Source organism: Lolium rigidum, chromosome 3 (assembly GCF_022539505.1).
Source record: "Lolium rigidum isolate FL_2022 chromosome 3, APGP_CSIRO_Lrig_0.1, whole genome shotgun sequence".
Lineage (NCBI taxonomy): Eukaryota > Viridiplantae > Streptophyta > Magnoliopsida > Poales > Poaceae > Lolium > Lolium rigidum.
In genome coordinates this window covers 117,054,415-117,065,386 of record NC_061510.1, presented here as the reverse complement: position 1 = coordinate 117,065,386, position 10,972 = coordinate 117,054,415, and the positions used below count along the sequence as shown (strand labels likewise).

Sequence of the window (10,972 nt, the reverse complement as noted above, 5' to 3'; positions counted from 1 at the left end):
AAAAAATGTTGGTTTTATGTGAAACTTTACGTGCACACATAGAACATGTCCCTCTACATGCTAAATTTTTTTCCTAATTTTTTTACAGTTTGGAAAAATGTTTTATACATACCGGGTGCATATGCACATGGGATCAGATTTGGTTTTCCGGGAAGAAACTCACAAGAAACAAACTTTGGAATCGGGGGGATACTTTTTGCTCTGCATCTATGAACAATACCAACACCTTCATAGAAAACCAGGGGACTATATTATGGCAGGATCAATCACCCGAGAAAACCAAAACCCTCCAGTATACATATAATATCTAAAAAAAATGCACCATATATAATATAGTAAGTTGGTAATATAAAATTGAAATTTAACATGATCTGAAAATGAGACCTAACTTGTCAAAGTTCTATCGTAAACTTCTGAAGCCGTTTTTTCTCTTGCATGTACCGATAAGTGACAGTTTGAGATACCACATTATTCAACTAACAAAGGGAATATTTATATTAGCGAACATACATGTCATGACCAAGCACTTCAAAGCACACAAACAATCTTGCCATGGATGACCAACATCTAGATAATGCGGTGTTGATCAGCAAGACCAAATATTTCATCATCTAGCTGCAAACTGCAAATACTGAAACCGGTTTTGGGATGTAAAATTTTCAAATGTGCTAATAACTAAATGCTAATTAGGCTACCGTACCATGCCCAACAATGACTCAACGAGACCATCACGATAGCCTGCTGATTAAAAGCACACTGATTTTTAATTACAATAATCTGCAGATTTAGCAAAATAAATACTAAATCTGCTGATTGTTCCTCCTTGCTCAACCTGCAGTAACTGAACATCAGCGACAGCAAAAATAAAAAAATGCCAACAAAAGAGAAAGTAAATCGTATAAGCAAACAACTCTACAGGAAAAACTATAGTTATAGGCATTAGATTGTCTCATACTGTCCTACACTGATAGAAAGTGTCGGGTTTTAACTTTTAAATCACATCCTTGGATCTAAAAGGAAAAGAAAGATACATTTCAATGCGGAAGGAGATGTCTCCATGGTTTAGTCCAGAACCGCCACATCCATCTGTAATGTTTCAAGGGAAATCTGCAATCAACAAGCATTCAGAAATCTGAAATCAAAAGCAACAAAGAAAATTATGCGTACCAGAGACCCATCAAGAAGAGAGTGTAGTTCAATTTGGCAGCCACCTCGGCTCTGAACCATCGAGTCAATTTGGCACCCACCTCTGCTTCTGAAGCGTCCAACGGCTGAAAAACAGCGGTACATGAGATGTGGCAAGGGGAGGGTGAGTGCAAGGATGGAGATGGAAAGATAGGAGACATGGGGAAAAGGGTAAGGACTCACCTTGGTCCCGCACCGGCGCCGGGGAGCGCTGGCAAACAATGAACACCGCCGCCGCAACCACACTGTGCAGGTTGAAAATCAGGCCATCGTTGCTCCCTTTGTTGCCACCGCTGCACTGCTCTCCGACAAGAAGAACCTGCATCGTGGTCCGTGGACCAAGCAAACCACGCTCGCCGTTCCCCGCCGCCACTCAGGATCACGTCGTTCCCCGTCGCCACTCTGGAGCCCGTCGTTCCCCGCCACCTCTCAGGATCCCGCCGTTCCCCGCCGCCATCCCGTTCCCCGCGATCGGCTGCCGCTCGTCTTGCTACTCCCAATAGCCGCCGCCGCCGGGAAGAGTGAGATGAGAGAGAATAGGGCTTGAGAGGGAGACAGCGCACCGAGAGGTAGGAAAGGTTCGTCAAGTTTCTTTTCGCTCGCTTGCACCGCAGTACATCGAGTCGTACAGATGCAGTACAATTAGCCAGGCAGTACATCGACTACCATTTTTGCCCAGCCTGAGCACGGCACGGTGCTATCGTGGAGCACGCAGAGATAGGGCAATGCCACTCGCACTTGCTTGTTCTCAATTATGGATGACACTCTCCCAACCTTTGCTTACACAAGTCATGTTTAACCGAATCCTCGGGTGCCTTCCAACAATCTCATATCATGGAGGAGTGTCTATTTACAATTAAGTTGCTTACTGATAAATCAGGACAAAACATGTGAAGAGAATTATTAATGAAAGTTGATTAATTGGGGCTGGGAATCCCGTTGCCAGCTCTTTTTGCAAAATTATTGGATAAGCGGATGCGCCACTAGTCCATTATAAAAGTCTATCAGGAGTAAATGACAAGATTGAAAGATAAACACCACATATTTCCTCATGAGCTATAAAACATCAATACAAATTAGAAGTATTTTAAAGGTTTAAAGGTAGCACATGAGAATTTACTTGGAATGGTTTGAAATGCCATGCATAGGTATTTATGGTGGACACTCTGGAATAACTTGATTTTCAGGGGTTTGGAAGCACGAGCAGCATTCCCGCTCAGTACAAGTGAAGGCTAGCAATAGACTGGGAAGCGACAATTAAGAGAGCAGTAACTGTCATAATCATGCTTGCGATAAAATAAATTAACGGAGGCATAAAAGTGATACAAGAACTCTGAGGTAAAGTAAATCATCGAGGCTTAATTGACTTTTGTTCAGTCATATGCATGCGTGAGCATGTGCCAAGTTGATTCAAGTGAATTGTTCAGAGGAGGATACCACAATGTCATACCTATCTATGAATAAAGCAATGGAAGCAAATATTTATGATATGCTACTCATATTAATAAATTGGAGCTAAACATGAGAGATCATGAACTACTAGACTTTCTTAAATGACATATACCTCACATGAACCAACTAAGCATGCTCACATGGATGAGTATATGTACAAAAATGAAAACAAATAGATTTCATACCAGCCTCTCACCATAGTAGAATTGTCGTAGATCGTCATCGTTGCTTTTCACTTGTGTAGCTTGAATAATACAAAATGAAAACCACGCTCCAGCCACCGAAGACCATTGAACTCCAAAATGAACTTTACAAAACCAAAAAAGAACAGCAAATATTTTTGGTGTTTTCGAATTGGAAACAAGAACAAAAGGAAACAAGCAAACAAAGCAAAATCTTTTTGGATTTTCATATAGCAAACCAACAATAGCAACTGTTATCACCAGAATTTGACCGAGTCAGAGGTGGGCCGCGATCAAGATGAGTTTGAAGATTATATACAGAAGAAATACGTGAATCGGCCTTGTGTACCAAGTTTGGGCTAATTGCCCGTGTATCTGTACCATAGTAGGATACGTGTCGGTTAGGAGGTAGAGTTTTACCCGTGCACGGTTAGGTGCACGCCGGAATTAGAAAGTCCCTTGGACTATAAATATGTATCTAGGGTTTATGGAATAAACAACAACCAACGTTCAACACAACCAATCTCGGCGCATCGCCAACTCCTTCGTCTCGAGGGTTTCTTCCGGTAAGCACCATGCTGCCTAGATCGCATCTTGCGATCTAGGCAGCATAAGCTTATTTACGTTGTTCATGCGTTGCTTGTGCTGAAGCCTTTTTGATGGCGAGCAACGTAGTTATCTTAGATGTGTTAGGGTTAGCATTGTTCTTTGTATCATATGCTGTCGTAGTGCAACCCTTATACATCTAGCCGCCCTTACACCTATCTTAGGTGTAGGGGCGGCACCCCGCTTGATCATTGTTTAGTAGATTCGATCCGTTACGGTTGTTCCTTGTTCTTCAAGGATTAGTTTAATATCCGCAATAGTTAGGCCTTACAAAGGGTTGGAGGATCCAGCGGCGTGTAGGGTGTAGTTTGCTAGCACTAGACAGGATGTTCCGGGGATCAACCTCGTGTTGGTTTTTAGGCCCTGTCTAGGATCGGCTTACGATCACCGTACGCGAGCGCGAGGCCCAATCGTGAGTAGGATGATCCGATTATGCGGTGAAAGCCCTAAATCGTCGTAGATCGCTTTAGCTTTATCTTGATCAAGCAGGACCACCATATATTCGGACACCTCGTACGAATCATGGGTGGATCAGCTCTTTGAGCCGATTCACAGGATAACCTGAGAGCCTATCGAGGCTCGTATTTAACGTTTACGTGTATGCCATGCAGGAAACTAAGCGAGGCATCATCCAACACCTTCCTGACCAAGTATAGGTCAGGTGGCATGCCCTTGCGACAGCATCGGACGTGCGACCAGAAGGCTTTGCGGGCCGTCGCTCTGAGGGACTGGGGCCAGCCGCAGCCCTGAGTTGTTCCCGGCTCTACGGTGTTGCCGCCGCTGCCCGCCGGTGGGTTTCGACCGCAACACATTCTCGCACGCCCCGGTGGGACAATCTTCGACATCCACCGCATCGCCATCTACATCCGAGATGGCGGAAAGCACTCCGGTCAAGTACGAGGATCTGACTGACGAGATCAAGGCAGTCCTCGAAGCCGACCTCATCGGCTCTTTCCACAGAACCCGCTCTCATGGCATCAGGTGGAAGGGGTTCTCACCTGAAGGCGCGCTCGATGGAGTGGACCTGTCCGCCCCGTCAGAAGAACGCACCAGGTCGCTGCGTCAGGAGATCAACTTCATGGTGGCTCATTCACTGCACCGCCACTCGAGAGCCTCGGTGAACACTTTGGAGCGTGTCGCTCGCGCGTGATCCAGGAAATCATGAGCCATCGGTATTCTCCGTCGGGACCAGCTCGGGGACTTACCAAGGAGAGATGCCACTCCGGTCCCGTCCGCCGCTGCCGTTCGCGTTGGCAGCACCGTAAGTGCCGAACTCATCGGCATACGTCGTCTACAAGATTGGTGGTGACCCTAGTGACTACCAATTCCTACCCGAGGCGCCCAAGGAGATCCCGCACGGATACGCGTGCGCATACGTACCGGACCGCGTACATCGGGCACTCTCAAACCAGGCTGCAACAGCGGGGGCCTCTGGAACAGCAGGAGGAACGTCGGGAGCAGATCTTGAGAAGCAAACGTGGTTAGCTAAGTACGCCACTCCGACAAACCTCCAGAGCCCAGCTCCTGCAGTTGGCTCAGAACTGGAAAAGCAAGCATGGCTGGCTAAGTATGCCACCCCGGCGAATCTTCAGGGTTCGACACCTTCAGCCATCACCGCGGATCAGATTTGTACAATTCTGAAAGATCAGTTCGGCATGATGCCGAAAAGGAAGACGTTCGGCTATACCAAGCCGTACCCCAACGAGTACGAATTGATCCCGCTACCACCCAAATATCGGCTCCCTGACTTCATGATGACCCAGAAGTATAGGGGATCGCAACAGTCTTCGAGGGAAGTAAAACCCAAATTTATTGATTCGACACAAGGGGAAGTAAAGAATACTTATAAGCCTTAACAACTGAGTTGTCAATTCAGCTGCACCTGGAAAAGCACTAGCAACAGGGGTGATGTGAAAGTAGCAGTGATATGAGAGCAATAGTAACAAGTAATACGACAGCAGAGTAATAGCAATATGAGAGCAATGGCACCGAAGATAGTTGATACTACTTCCAATGACATGTAGAACGAGTATATGATGATGAAAGATGGACCGGGGTTCCCAGCCTATCTACACTAGTGGCAACTCTCCAATAACAAGTGTTGGATGAACAAATTACAGTCGGGCAATTGATAGGATTGAAATAGCATTAAGACAGAATATCAAGATCATTAATCATGTAGGCATGTTTTCCAATAATAGTCGTACGTGCTCGCAATGAGAAACTTGCACAACATCTTTTGTCCTACCAGCCGGTGGCAGCCGGGCCTCAAGGGAAACTACTGGATATTAAGGTACTCCTTTTAATAGAGTACCGGAGCAAAGTATTAACACTCCATGAAACCATGTGTCCCTCACATCACCGCCATCCCCTCCGGTTGTCCCGATTTCTGTCACTTCGGAGCCTTTGGTTCCGGACAGTGACATGTGCATACAACTTGTAGATACAATCTAAGCAATAAGTATAGAGCTCAAATCTAAGATCATGCCACTCGGGCCCTAGTGACAAGCATTAAGCATAACAAGATTGCAGCAACAATAACTTCATAAACTTTGTAGATAGACAATCATAATGTAACAATCCATCGGATCCCGACAAACACAACACCGATTACATCAGATGAATCTCAATCATGTAAGGCAGCTCATGAGATCATTGTATTGAAGTACATGGGGGAGAGAATACCAACTAGCTACAGCTAGAACCCGTAGTCCATGGGGGAACTACTCACGGAGCATGATGGAGGCGATGGCGTTGATGGAGATGGCTTCCGGGGGCACTTCCCCGTCCCGGCAGGGTGCCGGGACGGAGACTTCTGTCCCCCGAATTGGAGTTTCGCGATGGTGGCGGCGCCCCTGGAGTCTTTCTGGAGTTTCGTCAAGAGTTACGGTGTTTTTAGGTCGAAAGGGATTTTATAGGCGAAGAGGCGGCGCAGGGGGCACCTGGGGGCACCACACCACAGGCCGGCGCGGGCCCAGGCCAGGTCGCGCCGCCCTATGGTGTGGTGGCCCTCCGGCCCCTCTCCGACTCTTCTTCGGTGTTCGGACGCTTCCGGGAAAAATAGGAGGTTTGGTCTTCGTTTCGTCGAATTCCGAGAATATTGCCCGAACAGCCTTTCCGGAACCAAAAACAGCAGTAAAACAGGAACTAGCACCGTGGCATCTTGTTAATAGGTTAGTTCCGGAAAACGCATAAAAACATTATAAAGTGCAAGCAAAACATGTAAGTATTGTCATAAAACAAGCATGGAACGACAGAAATTATGGATACGTCGGGGACGTATCAGCATCCCCAAGCTTAGTTCTCGCTCGTCCCGAGCGGGTAAACGATAAAAAGAATAATTTCTGTAGTGACATGCTACTTACATAACCTTGATCATACTATTACAAAGCATATGAAATGAATGAAGTGACTCAAGGCAATGATCTATAGTTGCTAACAAATAGATAACATATAGCAAAACTTTTCATGAAGAGTACTTTCAAGACAAGTATCAAAAGTCTTGCACAAGAGTTAACTCATAAAGCAATAAGTTCAAAGTAAAGGCATTGAAGCAACACAAAGGAAGATACAAGTTTCAGCGGTTGCTTTCAACTTGTAACATGCATATCTCATGGATAATTGTCAACACAAAGTAATATGATGAATGCAAATATGCAAGTATGTAAGAATCAATGCACAGTTGACACAAGTGTTTGCTTCTAAGATGGAAGGAAGTAGGTAAACCGACTCAACATAAAGTAAAAGAATGGCCCTTCAAAGAGGAAAGCATCGATTGCTATATTTGTGCTAGAGCTTTGGTTTTGAAAACATAAAGAGAGCATAAAAGTAAAGTTTTGAGAGGTGTTTGTTGTTGTCAACGAATGGTAGTGGGCACTCTAACCCCCTTGCTAGACAAACCTTCAAGAGCGGCTCCCATGAATTATTTTTATTTTAGGGTGGCACTCCTTCCAACCTTTCTTTCACAAACCATGGCTAACCGAATCCTCGGGTGCCTCGCCAACAATCTCATACCATGAAGGAGTGCCTTTTTATTTTAGTTTCATTATGATGATGACACTCCTCCCAACCTTTGCTTACACAAGCCATGGCTAACCGAATCCTCGGGTGCCGTCCAACAATCACATACCATGGAGGAGTGTCTATTTTTGTTAATCAATTTGGGACTGGGAATCCCATTGCCAGCTCTTTTTGCAAAATTATTGGATAAGCGGATGAAGCCACTAGTCCATTGGTGAAAGTTGCCCAACAAGATTGAAAGATAAACACCACATACTTCCTCATGAGCTATAAAACATTGACACAAATCAGAGGTAATAAATTTTGAATTGTTTAAAGGTAGCACTCAAGCAATTTACTTTGGAATGGCAGGAAATACCACATAGTAGGTAGGTATGGTGGACACAAATGGCATAGTGGTTGGCTCAAGTATTTTGGATGCACGAGAAGTATTCCCTCTCGATACAAGGCTTAGGCTAGCAAGGCTATTTGAAGCAAACACAAGTATGAACCGGTACAGCAAAACTTACATAAGAACATATTGCAAGCATTATAATACTCTACACTGTCTTCCTTGTTGCTCAAACACTTTTACCAGAAAAATATCTAGACCTTAAGAGAGATCAATTATGCAAACCAATTTCAACAAGCTCTACAGTAGTTCTCCATTAATAGGCTTAGACTACATGAAAAAACTTAATCATGATCTACTTGAGAGCTCAAAACAATTGCCAAGTGTCAAATTATCCAAGACATGATGAGGCATTTTCCTTTTCCAACCAAATATAAATAAGTGCAATAGCTTCCAACTTTTATCATTGAACATTAAAAGTAAAACGAAGAACACGAGTGTTCATATGAAAAAGCGGAGCGTGTATCTCTCCCAAACAAGGATTGCTAGGATCCGAATTTATTCAAACATAAACAAAAATAAAAGCACACAGACGCTCCAAGTAAAGCACATATGATGTGACCGAATAAAAATATAGTTTCAGGGGAGGAACCTGATAAGTTGATGAAGAAGGGGATGCCTTGGGCATCCCCAAGCTTAGACGCTTGAGTCTCCTTGAAATATGCAGGGATGAACCACGGGGGCATCCCCAAGCTTAGACTTTTCACTCTTCTTGATCATATATCATCCTCCTCTCTTGACCCTTGAAAACTTCCTTCACACCAAACTTCTCATAAACTTCATTAGAGGGGTTAGTACTCAAAAAATTTGAATCCACCTTGGTCCTGTAGTGGCACATTGCAAGAACTCAATAAAACATTAGCTACAGCTCTCCACGTCTAGAAAACCTCGCTTAAAGTCCACAAGAGACAATGCAAAAAACAGAGACAGAATCTGCCAAAACAGAACAGCCAGTAAAGACGAATTTTAATAAAATACTTCCGTTGCTCAAATCAGAAAACTCAAAACTAACGAAAGTTGCGTACATATCTGAGGAACACGCACGTAAATTGGCATATTTTTCTGAGTTACCTACAGAGAGAAGAGCCCAGATTCGTGACAGATAGAAATCTGTTTCTGCGCAGAAATCCAAATCTAGTATCAACCTTCGATTAGAGGCTTCACTTGGCACAACAATACACAAAACTAAGATAAGGAGAGGTTGCTACAGTAGTAAACAACTTCCAAGACACAAATATAAAACAAAGTACTGTAGCAAAATAACACATGGGTTATCTCCCAAGAAGTTCTTTTCTTTATAGCCATTAAGATGGGCTCAGCAGTTTTAATGATGCACTCGCAAGAAATAGTATTCGAAGCAAAAGAGAGCATCAAGAGGCAAATACAAAACACATTTAAGTCTCACATGCTTCCTATGGAAAGGAATCTTGTACACAAATAAATTCATGAAGAACAAAGTGACAAGCATAAGAAGATAAAACAAGAATAGCTTCAAAAATTTCAGCATATAGAGAGGTGTATTAGTACCATGAAAATTTCTACAACCATATTTTCCTCTCTCATAATAATTTTCAGTAGCTTCATGAACAAACTCAACAATATAGCTATCACATGCAGCATACTTTTCATGATTTCCAAACACATAATTTTTATCAAGTTCAAGAATAGTGGAATTAAAACTTTCAAACTTACTTTTATTAATAATATAACAAGGTAGTTGATCAATCTCAATAGATATGGGACTCATAGAATAAGTCAAGAACTCTCCAATCCCATTTTCATTAGTAGTACAATTAATATTATCAAGTAACATAGGACCATCATCTAGAGCTTTATCATAGACATTTGCCAAACAAAATTCTTTAGTACCATGCATTTCGACATCAGGCACAAACAAAGCATTATCATAAGATTTATCAAAGTAGCATGGATTATCATATATAAAAGTAGCATAATCATTCTCACAAGTATTACTCATAGGTACTATTTCAAGAGAATCCACAGGAACATAACATTCAACCTCTTTCGGTAAGCATGGAGGACAATCAAATAGTGTAAGAGATAAAGAGTTACTCTCATTAGAAGGTTGGCATGGGTAGCTAATCCATTCTTCCTCCTTTTGTTCGTCGCTCTCCTCTTCTTTTTCATCCAATGAGCTTTCAGGTTCATCAATTTCCTCCTCTTTTTCATCCAATGAGCTTTCAGGTTCATCAATTTCTTCTTCCACCGGTTCCCGCAAATTGTGAGTGCATTCTTGTGCATTAATGTGTCTCTCTTTATAATCAAGGATATAAGGATTCCTACCGTAGCATTCTATGCAAGAATTAAGGATAGTAGAGACATAATCTTTAAGGCCCTTACAAACAACACAAGTTTCATAATTCTCAACCATGAAGGATTCTATCTCGGAGGCTCCCATAAATAAGACAAATTGTTCTACCTCTTCGAACCCATAATGAATATAGCAATTCCGATTATAGTTCTTAATTAAAAATTCCTCACTAAAGCCACATTGAAATTTAAGATGTTTAGTATCCCGTTGAGAGCAACAGTTTATATCATGGCGTTCAAGCAAGATTTTAGCAATTGTATTCAATTTTTCTATCATAGCACTCATTATTTTACCAGTTCTTGATTCTCTATAACAATTATAACATTCTATAAGCTCCAAGTAGGTTGTTGGTTCTCCCATAACAGCAGTTTTTGATTTTTTGGTTTTTCAATTTTTTATGGATTTTTTGGGTATATGAGGAAAGTAAAACAAAACTGAAATAAACTAGACAAAAGTAAACTAAGCAAACTAATACTAGATAGAAATAAACTAAGCACAAATAAACTAGACAAAAGTAAACTAAGCAAAACAAAATAAAATAAAATAGAGAGGGATGTAGAGTGTACTCCCCGGGTGAACTTATGAGTAGAGCTATGCCTCCCTGGCAACGGCGCCGTAAAATAGTCTTGATGACCCACAAGTATAGGGGATCGCAACGGTCTTCGAGGGAAGTAAAACCCAAATTTATTGATTCGACACAAGGGGAGGTAAAGAATACTTATAAGCCTTAACAACCGAGTTGTCAATTCAGCCGCACCCGGAAAAGCACTAGCAACAGGGGTGATGTGAAAGTAGCAGTGATAT

General features: G+C 42.6%; 1 long non-coding RNA gene across 1 annotated transcript; it reads right to left on the bottom strand.

The window, feature by feature from the left end:
• Positions 1 to 932: 932 nt before the first annotated feature.
• LOC124702018 lies at positions 933 to 1,423 on the bottom strand. Its single transcript, XR_007002305.1, has 3 exons — positions 1,369 to 1,423; positions 1,168 to 1,271; positions 933 to 1,086 (listed from the first exon to the last, which is right to left on the bottom strand). It is a non-coding gene; the product is annotated as an uncharacterized LOC124702018 (long non-coding RNA).
• Between the last annotated feature and the right edge of the window lie 9,549 nt (positions 1,424 to 10,972).